This window comes from Calidris pugnax, unplaced genomic scaffold (genome assembly GCF_001431845.1).
Source record: "Calidris pugnax isolate Ruff unplaced genomic scaffold, ASM143184v1 scaffold435, whole genome shotgun sequence".
Taxonomy (NCBI): Eukaryota; Metazoa; Chordata; class Aves; order Charadriiformes; family Scolopacidae; genus Calidris; species Calidris pugnax.
Window position 1 is genome coordinate 1,257,723 of NW_015091240.1, and position 10,320 is coordinate 1,268,042.

The 10,320-nt window shown below is 43.3% G+C and overlaps 1 protein-coding gene and 1 long non-coding RNA gene across 5 annotated transcripts in view; one reads left to right on the forward strand and one right to left on the reverse strand.

The window, feature by feature from the left end:
• LOC106898667 overlaps window positions 1-3,702 on the reverse strand; it is a 9,596-nt gene extending 5,894 nt beyond the window's left edge. The window contains exons 1-2 of the long non-coding RNA XR_001413959.1: window positions 3,600-3,702; window positions 69-287 (exon numbers count right to left, since the gene is read on the reverse strand). This is a non-coding gene — a long non-coding RNA (uncharacterized LOC106898667). The remainder of the gene's footprint in view (window positions 1-68; window positions 288-3,599) is intronic.
• OSBPL5 (oxysterol binding protein like 5) overlaps window positions 1-10,320 on the forward strand; it is a 180,081-nt gene that overhangs the window by 51,995 nt on the left and 117,766 nt on the right. The window contains exon 1 of one of the 4 annotated variants that reach the window (XM_014960065.1): window positions 1,761-1,781. The exons of the other annotated variants lie outside the window; for them this stretch is intronic. The gene's annotated coding sequence lies outside the window, so the exon portion shown is untranslated. Of the gene's footprint in view, window positions 1-1,760; window positions 1,782-10,320 lie in introns of those variants that run through there. 4 annotated transcript variants of the gene reach the window in all.

The window sequence follows — 10,320 nt, forward strand, 5'->3', positions numbered from 1 at the left end:
CCTCCCTACCCCTCCCCCCCCCCAAAAAAAAATACAAGTACAAAAAGTGCAAAAATCTTGAGTTTTACCTTAAAAGTATCTTTTTCTTAGGACGACTTATATCTAGAGGTCGTTCTTTCCTCTCTAAGATCATTCCTGCTGTAAGAAGGGATGCAGGTTTCCCTTGTGAAAGCATGTGGTTGCTCTGTTTGGGTGTGTGTGCCAGTCTTCCTTCTCTCTGGAGTATGTCTCCGACAAAATTCAGAGCGTCATTTCCGCTCCTAAATTCTTTGTTTAGCCAGCGCTATCTATAGGCAGGGAGATAAAGGTGGAAACTTTGAATAAGACTGGAGAAATAGTCCTAATTTCAGGAAGGTCCAAGCTGAACAGGAAGGGAGCAGGTGGGCAGGATGCACTGGGGCAAACACATTGTGTAATGCAGGAGCCTGTGTACACACAACAGTGGTATCTTTCTTACAAGTTTGTCTGATTGATGCTACACTTCTCATTAATCATCAATCATACCAGTGTTATCTCAACCTGGGAATTTCTGTGGCTTGTCTCCGCCCCAGCTTAAAATTGGACTTGATGAGCAGCTTCTGGAAAGTGGGGAAAAAAGTACGTCATGACCCGCCACTGTTTTCATTTACAGCTGATTTACTGGGCCTTTTCTTGGTATTTTCACTAGATCTTCATATACTTTGATGGATTGTTAACAAAAAAACCCATTTATCAGATTGTGTTTCCATCATAAATGTATTTCAAGGATACGTCTCCCACTTCTATGTAAAAACTAATAATAAATCAGGCAGTTAAGCAAATACCAGGTTAGCTCAGTGGTCACAGAAGAGAAAGACAGAGCCAAGAAAAGGAAGGCAGGGTAATACCATGGCAATTGAAACACTTTTTTGGTTTCATTCAGATATTTTTAGCTAATGGTGATTTTTCATTTATGTGAGTTGATGTGTTGTGTCAGTGCTAGAAGCTGCCAGTGTCGATGTCAATTGACATTGAATGCATTCCAGGGACTGCTGGATAAAATGATGTTAAGGAAACGTAAGGAATGCTTCAGCAGCTCTCCTTATTAGTAGTAATAAAATCTAGATTAAAAATTGCAGCCCCAATTAAATCAAGGTTTAATTAGCCTTGCAGTAGTCCAGAGCCTTTTCTTTATTTCCACAGTTATCTTCCTGCTGTTTCAGACACACCACTCAGGTTGACACATCTGTTACGTTCCTTCCTTTGGTGCAGGCATTCCCAGGAGAGGTGGTCTAAATACGTTCAAAGAAAGTGATAAATTGTTTCCAATCTCCCATTAGCTTGAAGTGGATTTTTTTTTAATCTATATGGCCATTTAGTCCCTGATCTAAATCCCCCTGAAATCATCAGGGGGAGGGGGAAACAATGGAAACAAGGAGTAAATCAAGCCTATGGGTTGTACTCATGGCTTAAATATGTAAAGTCACTATCTTCATACACATTTGGGCTTTCATTGTGGTCTTGTTTTCTGTGAGCTGTGCATGCTTTATGGACTGGCAGTGTGATGCAATGGACCTGTAGAATGTCAGCAACCTGAGACGTTTGTAGGTGCGAGCAGGACATGCCCTTTACAAGGTGTTTATGAATCTTCCAGTGTGCAAGACAGCAGCTGCTCTAGCAGTGTGAAGTTATGCAAAATGTGGGTAAAATCAGGGCAGAAAACCTTCTCCTGTCTCCCCCAGGGCATGCAGAGCTCAGGTACCTTGGGCTGAAAAGGTTTTCTTCCATGAAGTTTTATTTGCACACTGAGGAGCCTCAGCTGGGTATGTATTCCACACTGTCCCTTCTTGGAGCAAGGAAGTCTGGGAGCAGTGATACAAGCTCTTGTTTTCTTTTCTTTTTTTTTTTTTTTTTTCCCAAAAAGAAATAGCACTAGATGCACAAAAAGATCCTGTTCCTTGCAGGATAAATGAAGGTAGCCCTGAGACTTCCATAATTTATATGCTTCCCTCTTATTTGTTGTCGCTGGGGAAAATAACAGTGTGCTTGCTCACTGTCCAGAGATCTACTGTGCCGAAGCAAATAATTGCAGCATATGGCAAGCAGAGAAGGCACCATGGTGTTTGATGGATGAATGTTCCTCCCCCAAGCAGAGAGGGATGTTTGTGAGAAGCTGGTAATATACTGTGGTTGAAATGGCCCATTCACTGTATGGAATTCCTGATGAAGTTGCCCAGCAGAAACTTAAACAGCTGGTGTAGGAACAGAAATCACTGTAGATAAGTCAGGTTGAAATCTAAATGATTGGGCCCTGATCAGGCCATGTTACCACGCTGTCTTGATGAAGGCAGGGAAGATTTCGTTGTGGGATGACTAAAATTTCCCCCAGCTCCTTTCCTCTTACAGCTGCCTCAGTTCATCTGAAAGAAGATGTTTGGCATGTCATGCTACTGTTGAGCTTTGGTATTGCACTAGTGTTTCAAAGTCCTTTATCCTTGATCAGAGCAAGATGCTGCTCAAACAGGTCCTAGAGAGCTGGTGCTGCAGGATGGTAATAAGCTGGATGGAGGGATGGAGAGCTGGAACATCAATGTGGATGAGCATGGCTGCTGAAGAGCTCTCCAGAAGTGAGAGCAGTTACAGCTAGCTCTGAGGGCAGAGACTGGTTCCTGGGCTGTAATTACAAAGGCTGGTGTTTTAATTGCTGCTACTTGCTTCAGAGGTGTGTTCAGCATTAAGAAGGTGCTTTGCAATAGCAGCATTTAACTTCTTTCTGTCATCTGCTTTCTTTTAAATTGATCTAGGCTGGGATTTACCAGAGGAAGCTTCCTGAGCTGTGTAAATCCCTTGAAATGATGTGAGCATTGGAGGAGGAGGAGGAGATTTCTCCTGGAGAAATCTCCTGGAGGAGATTTCATGTTCCCCCTAAACCAGGGTAATTGAGTCCAATTCAAGTCCAGAAGCATAGATTGCATACAATTAGATGTTCAAAATTACAGCTCTAGTATGCAGGTATAGACAAAATGGCTGGGACAGTGCTTCTCAAAAAGTACTTGGCTCATCCCTTTGTTAGGGATAATATTAAAATCGATGAAAATATTGCCAGTCTTGGAGATCCTGAAGTTGTTAGAATTTGTGAAGTTCTACTTAAAAATAGAAACTTGAAGGAAGGGGGATAAGGAGCTTTCTTTAGTGTTAATTTTAAAAAATTCTATCTTATGTTCCATGCACACTTCCAAGCTTTTCCTTTTCTCTCTGACCAGAAAAGGTGTTTATTTCAGGTTTTACTAACAAACAAACAAGCATTTTTTCAAAGCAATCCCCTGAGGTCTAAAAGGAAAAAATCCAAACAACTGTGAAATTGATTATGAAACGGCAAACCATAGCAGCCCTAGTTAAAACACAAAATAGAGCCAGCGTCTCTTTACTATCCTCTTTTACGCTCCCAAAACCTTTCAAGTTTATGAATAGTAGCTTTAGTGCCAGAGGAAGCCATTTGCTCTGTAGGAGGACAAAATATATTGGACTTAACTCCAAGATAATACACTGGATGGGTCGTAGCCCTCTCTGTTGACATGTAAACTGTGCGGATACATGCAGATAGGAGCATGGGTACAGATTTGTCCATAGGAGGCACTTACTTGTAGTCTGGAAGCGAGGTAGCCGTGTGTGCCAGGCGGTCCTCCTGGGCTGCTGCACCCCCTTTCTCAGGAGGCGGGCAGAGAAGGTAGCAATGTGCATACCTGGGACTGGTTCTTGGAGCAGCACACTTGCAGGTGTCTTTTATACAGCACAGTGCCGTGCCTTCCTGCTCTTAATATAATTGGCGGACTTTGCTCAGGATAACGCTCTTGCCAATTGATGTGGTGGTAATTAAAGTCACTGTTATACATTAGGTACTCGCTATCGTACGTTATGTACTCTTTGAAGGGAAAAGAGAAAATAGGTAAGGAAATGCCAGCTTTGAAGAAGAGGAGTGGTTGTGCCAATTATCTTGGATGAGCTGTTCAGTGACAGCTAATCCATGTGAGTGAAAACAAGTCCTCTGTGATGCTGTGCCAAGGTCAGGAATTTGAGCTCTATTTGAAGAGTGAAAGTTACAATGTTGCAAATTAAAGCTCCTTTGAAGAAAACATCTTTATTGCATAAATTGAAGCAGAGCTTTTCCAACTCTGTCATCCATATAATCTTCTCCCATTGATGCCCTCAAAAGGACCATGGCAGAGTAGAGCTAAAACCCCCTCATATGAAGCGTTCAGAAGCACAGGTGTGTAACTTGTGGGTTTGTGAAACTTGTCTTAGTGTGGGTATGTTCAGAAGCACAGGTGTGTAACACTGGGTTTGTGAAACTTGTCTTAGTGTGGGTATGTCCATGTGCATGTGTACGCACACAGGCTGCCAGAGGAGATGAAGCAATGCGTGCACTTGATTCTGTGGGAGAGCAACTACTGCAAAAATACATTAGTCTTTGCCATCCGTGATTACAACAGAACTGTACTGATTTATACCACCTGGATCTCCTGCTCAGTGTGCTGCTATGTTTTTCCCAGGTGGGAAATGGTCACATTCAGAAAGGTGACTTACTTTATTTTGTCCATGTTTTCTCATTTTGCAAGTAGGATTGAGCCAGCACTTACTATGTTAAGATTGAGCTACATTTGCAATACCCCAGACTACCAGCTACTAGAATTGTATCTGGTTTATCCATATGAATCACTCTATTGTGCAGAACAAGGTCATTTTCCTTTCTGCCTTCTGTCTATCTAACCAGAAGCTCTGTCGTAGACATTTTGTTCACTATCTGTGAAATAGTTTTCAGTTCACTTCATATTTGGGTTATATATGTCTGTCCATATCCTCCTGCCCCCCTCTCTCCTTGTTATTGGCAGATATATTATATAGGCTAGCCAGAAATTGACATTTCATTTTAGTCTCTGAAAAATAATGATATAAATTCCATGATAGACTACAGTTTGTAAGACATGTGACCTGTGATGCTAACCAAGAAGATGCCCCTTTGTCTCCTTATGTTGGCCTCACTATGTATGTGATCACACCCATTTTAGTGTGTACTAGTACTGTGTATTTTAATAGCTATAGCAGAGTACAAATATAGTACTTCCCGTATATAGCTTTTTTCTTTAATATGGTCATTTTGTATGAATAGTACCGTTTTCATGCAGAGGTTGCTATGTGTTGACTTGCCTATACAGATGAGCGTGTAAGGTCCTGGATGTGGAATCTCATTGATTTCATTATACACATACATTGGTGTGATTGAAGGAACAAGACCTCAGTCTATAAAAGGCTACTGTGTAGTTTACACTTGCCTCTCCTGCCAAGTGTGTGTATAGAAGGGAATTGATGGCCTTAAACATAACTACCTCCAAGCATTAAGGGTTTGTTCGTTGCAAAGAACAAGTTAGATAGGTTGGTCCTTCAAATATGAAGTGTTGCTGGAGCTCAGCATCATCAGTACTTCTAGTGCAGTGTGAAAACAAACATTGAGGCCCTGAATTCTTTTGCAAAACAGGATTGCTATGTCCCAGGCAGCTCTGCTGGCGGGTGCCTCTACCAGCCCCAGGGTCACCCGCCCTTTGCAGCGTGGGTGCTCTGGCTGCCAGCTTCTTCTCTCCTCTGCTCTTCCCTGCGCTCTCCAACACAGCCTGATAAATTAGTCCTTCCAACTTAATTTGTTGTGGGAAATAGCTCCCAGCAGCTTGTTTCCTTATTGCCGATCCATCCAGGGAAAGTCACTACCACTTGACTCCTTTCTAACCTAGCCGTAAGTAATTTTTATTTCTCTCTGTCTGGGGCTGCTTTTTTATTTCATGTTGGGGATGATACCCCCTTCTGGCACTGAGGCACTGTAAGCTTAATTGATACGTACTAAATGCCCTGGAAAACCGGAAGGTGCAAAAGGGTGCTGTCAAACAGTAGGATTTTTCAAGTGGAAATACCCCATTGCTCGCATATAGCTGAAGCCAGGCTTTTCCAGAGCGTCTCACTTGCGTGGGCATCTGCCAGTGCTGGAGAGCTGTGAGTACAGACACACCCTGTAATTGCATAAATGCAGAATAAATCTAAAAGGGGCAAAGTCTATTAAGGTTATATTTTGGAAGGTAGGATTGTTGTTAAGGTTTTTGAGGTTTGGAGTTTTTAAAATTGTTTACGAAGAGAAAAGCTGCCATTGCTGTGAGAAAGCTGTGTGAGCACCCCTGGGAGGGGATGAGCCTGGGTAATTCTGGGGATGAGTCTTGGGGCTCCCTTTGCTGCTACTGGATACGAGCACTCATGCCGTGAGAAGCACCGGCGCTGGGTGGCATGCACCAAAGCCAAATAAGCAGAAGGGCAATGCAAATCAGATAAAGCAGGTTCTTGAACAGATTGAGCTTTATGCTTTACTAAATCAGAACATAAATGTCAAATTCCTTTTAAATACCAGGCAGCGCGCAGCTGCATTGAGCTAGCGTAGCTGCTGCGCTCTGCTGGGTGGGAGAGCGGGGTCAAGCTGTTCCCCCCACCAGCCAGAAATATGGTGGTTGTGTTTCTCAAAAGCGATTACTGCGTTTCCCCCCAGCTTGAGGTGACGGGTCACCCCCTTAGCGTGGTGAAGAATGTGTCCACTCAGCGCTGGGGGAAATCCTGGAATAGTCCAGAAGCGCCAAGCACGCAGACACAATGCCGGCATTGGCAAACTGGCGTGAGTAGCTTCGCAGCGCTGTGATGTGGGCTGCAAATTGCGAGGCTGATTCCTTACAAAGACACAGATCCATCACTTTGAAATGTCAGGCCTTTGTCACCCAAAATAGGCTTTTGTCTTCTTTTTCCATGTGTGATACATGGATTTTTTTCATTTTTCTTTTTTTGCTTTGTGTCATACAGTATAATTGGAAAAGACTCTGGGCGGTTCACACGGAGAAGCTTATCTGGGGAAAAAGGCTCCTTCCTAGTTGCTGACCAAAGGTGCACAGGCATGGTTGAGATGTGGTCGAGGCAGGCAACCAAGAGGCAGCTCTTGGGACTCCCAGTACAGTGTTAGGATGCGCTCTCCTCTCTGCCCATTGCAATGTTGTGTATGTAAGGTCTAGGAGAGCCACTACTGAGCAGTTATGTCTGAAGCCCAAAAACCTAAATTCCCCTTTTTACCGGCTTGTGTTGTGGGCCAGGCTGTCACATTTGCATTTTCAATGACTGGATTGTGAGAGTGGGCTCTTTCCTTCCAGTTTATTTGCACAAATCAGGCACGTATGGGTCCTGTGTGAAAACGTATGCAGTGTTAGCAAGAGGGAGATGTGATCACCCTCAAGATCTCAGCTGTGGTGATTTTGAGTCTTGATTAGACGAGGTGTGTGGTCCATGTGTGAGTTACAAGTCTCAGAAAGGAAAGAAAAACCAAGTCTCTATTTTTACATACATGCTTGTACCATCAGAATTGCAGCACGTACCAATATGTAGTACATATTTAAGGTCTTGTTGAGTTTTGAGGTTGTGGGCTGTGCTGTGCATGGTGCAATGGGAGGGGATTCAGGGTGTTGCCAGTAGCATTTTTGTTCTGATAAAGATTGTGCTTTGCAGATAGTCTCTGCTTGTGGAGTAATCTCCACTTCCTGTACTCTATTTCATGTTGTGGAGCAGTCCTGGAGTATGCAAACTAGATTACCTTCAGGGGAAACTAAGTTGTGGTCCAACTGCTTATGATAGCCAGAAGAGATAGCCCAGAGTAAAACCTGTCCTGTAACTTGATTCCCCAATCTGGATTCATCTGCCGTCTCGGTAATTACAGTTCATGAGTTTGGATCTTCGTGTTTGCGAAATACATCAGCCTGTGAGCAGTCTTGGAGAAATCAGCTTGATGTTAAAGTCATTGGCCCATGTGCTGTGTGGGAGCCTAGAGGAGACAGGTTGTCTGAGGGCCTTTCACAGGTGTGGTGGAAGATTAATAGGGTTAAAGTATTGTGGGTTACCACATTGCTCCTAAGTTTGGGCCCAGCAGCGTGGGACATATTTTTAATGTGGTCACTGGTGTTGTTGAATTCTGACCAACAAATGTGAGAGCTCAGTTTCATTCCCATGGGTCTTCTGTGCTCCACGGCGATCTGGAGGGCTTGTAACCTCCTCAAAGCTGGAGTCCAATATTTGTGCTTTTTCTTTTAGCTAACAGCTAAACTTAGAGGAGACAGAACCCTTGTGCTGTTTCAGTGTAATTATTGCTAACAAATACCACACAGGAAACATAGGATACTGAAAATTATCTTGGCAGCAAAGTATATGAAGAGCAGAATCTTGTTTCTAAGTTTAATTTCTAAATAGCTTTTTTCCTTTTAGATTTGGAATTTTTTCAATATAAATTAATTTCAAGTAAGAAAGGGTGGGTTGATGAGGGTTTAGTCTTTTGGTTTTGTTCTTATCTCACCATTCTTCTGCTCTCCTGGGTTAGTTTCATGTGCACAGGTTGCGTCTGTGGAAGGAGGCAAATAAACCCAACCACCTCCACCATCCACTTTTTTTTTTTTTTTTGAGGTTTGAAAATAAATGTTTTTTTCCCCCTTTACTGGGAGGAAGGACATGAGCAGTGTAAAAACCCCACCCCCCCCCCCCATCCCTTTTTTTTTTTTTTTTTGAGGTATGAAAATAAATGTTTTTTTCCCCCTTTACTGGGAGGAAGGACATGAGCAGTGTGTAACTCTCTGAGTGGCAGAGGGAAGTGGATGTGTCACTGGTAATGGCAGGCTATCCAGCACTGAAGGGCACACAAGAATAGCTCTTTCTGGCAAGTTTGCAATGCCCTTCTCAGAAATGTCATGTGAGTCCCCTTTTCATATGCCAGCATCCTATTCCAGTAAGTTGAAGGCAACCCAGCTGCTCTTGTTTCCAGAATGAGAGGCGTGAAGGAAAAAGTGTATTTCTTGGAAGATAAGTAAAAGCCCACATCCAAGCATAACTTTAGGGAAAAAGAGGATTTCTCCTCACCCCTCCATGTTAGTATAGGTTGCAGTTGATTGGCTGTGTCATGTGCGAAGCTTGAAAAGTCTACTAAGAGCCTCATTAGCTTAATTGGAGTTGAATTTGACCCAGCTTTTCATACCATACTCTTTTCTTATGCATCCTAACATAGTGTCAGAGGCCATGCCAGTGAAATTAGGCCCTTGCTTTCTGGGACGTATGAAAACCCAGAGCTATAACCCTAAGAATTCACATTTGGGGGCCTAGTCCTGGTATTTCCCCCTGCCCCAGCACTGTCACATTGCTGGTGCCTTTGCAAAGCTTTGCATAATTCAGCTGTAGGGCTGGAAATTCTGCTCCCATGATTGGTCTGTAGGAGAGGGTCAAGACATTCTAAGGCATTAGCAAAAATCCCCTACCAGCCTAAAAGAGAAAATAGTAACCATAGTGTTAGACTTTTGGGGGAAGAGGACCGGCAGCAAGTGTGCAATCCCTCTTTCACTGTTGATGCTAATGTCTTAGCATTTATATCGTGTTTTCTGCTTGGCCTTGGACAGGGAATTATTTGCCATGTGAACCATTGGCTCACATGTTTCTAAAGCCAGGAAATTTTAAATGTCTAACCATACCAGACTTTGAGTCAGCTCTGAGCAACACCCCTAAAACCTTTAATGGACTCTGAAAGAGGGCAAGAGCTCAGTGGCTCATCATCCTGTCACAGGGCTTTTCCTTTGCAGGGACACCCTCTGCAGGTGCTTCTCTCCATCTTCTCTGAGGCTGTTGCCCTTTCTGGGTACACAAAAGCTGCACAGTCACACCTCCAAGACATGGGGAAGGATGTTAGCGTCCTGCATCTCATAGGATCTGTGGGATAAGGTCCTTTTGGTTGCAGTGAGGTGCATAGGTGTTAGTGGAACAGCTCCAGCTGACCTCAGTCCCCAAATAGTCTTTTTGTGCTGCAGCTCTCTGCTGATAAAGTTCTTACTGGCGTAAAATGTCATATGGATCAGAAGCAGCTTGCAGCTGTCATCTGAAAGTTTTACCAGTGGCTTGAGTTTCCTTTTTTTCATAATGTTAGGTGAACCTGTTTTAAATTTCACTGGGACAACCAGGAACACAGACTGATAACCTGAGAGCATCCTGTAGCTGAATCTGCATGAGCAGATTTACAATTAATGAAGTGGCAAGGCTTCCCACTAGATTCGTGAAGGGTAGTGATGGAGCCCCTCTTCAGCACTCTGTGTATTACGCAAGCAATATTGCAGGTAATAGGTTGCTGTGAGGAAACGCTCTGATCCTTTTTGTCTTTATTATGCTCTTTTTATCCTTTTTTTTTTTTTTTTTTTTTTAACTGCAAGCTCGTTTTTTCTCTGCCTTTCTTGCCCTCCTCGCTTCCCACCTTCCAAAAGAATCAAC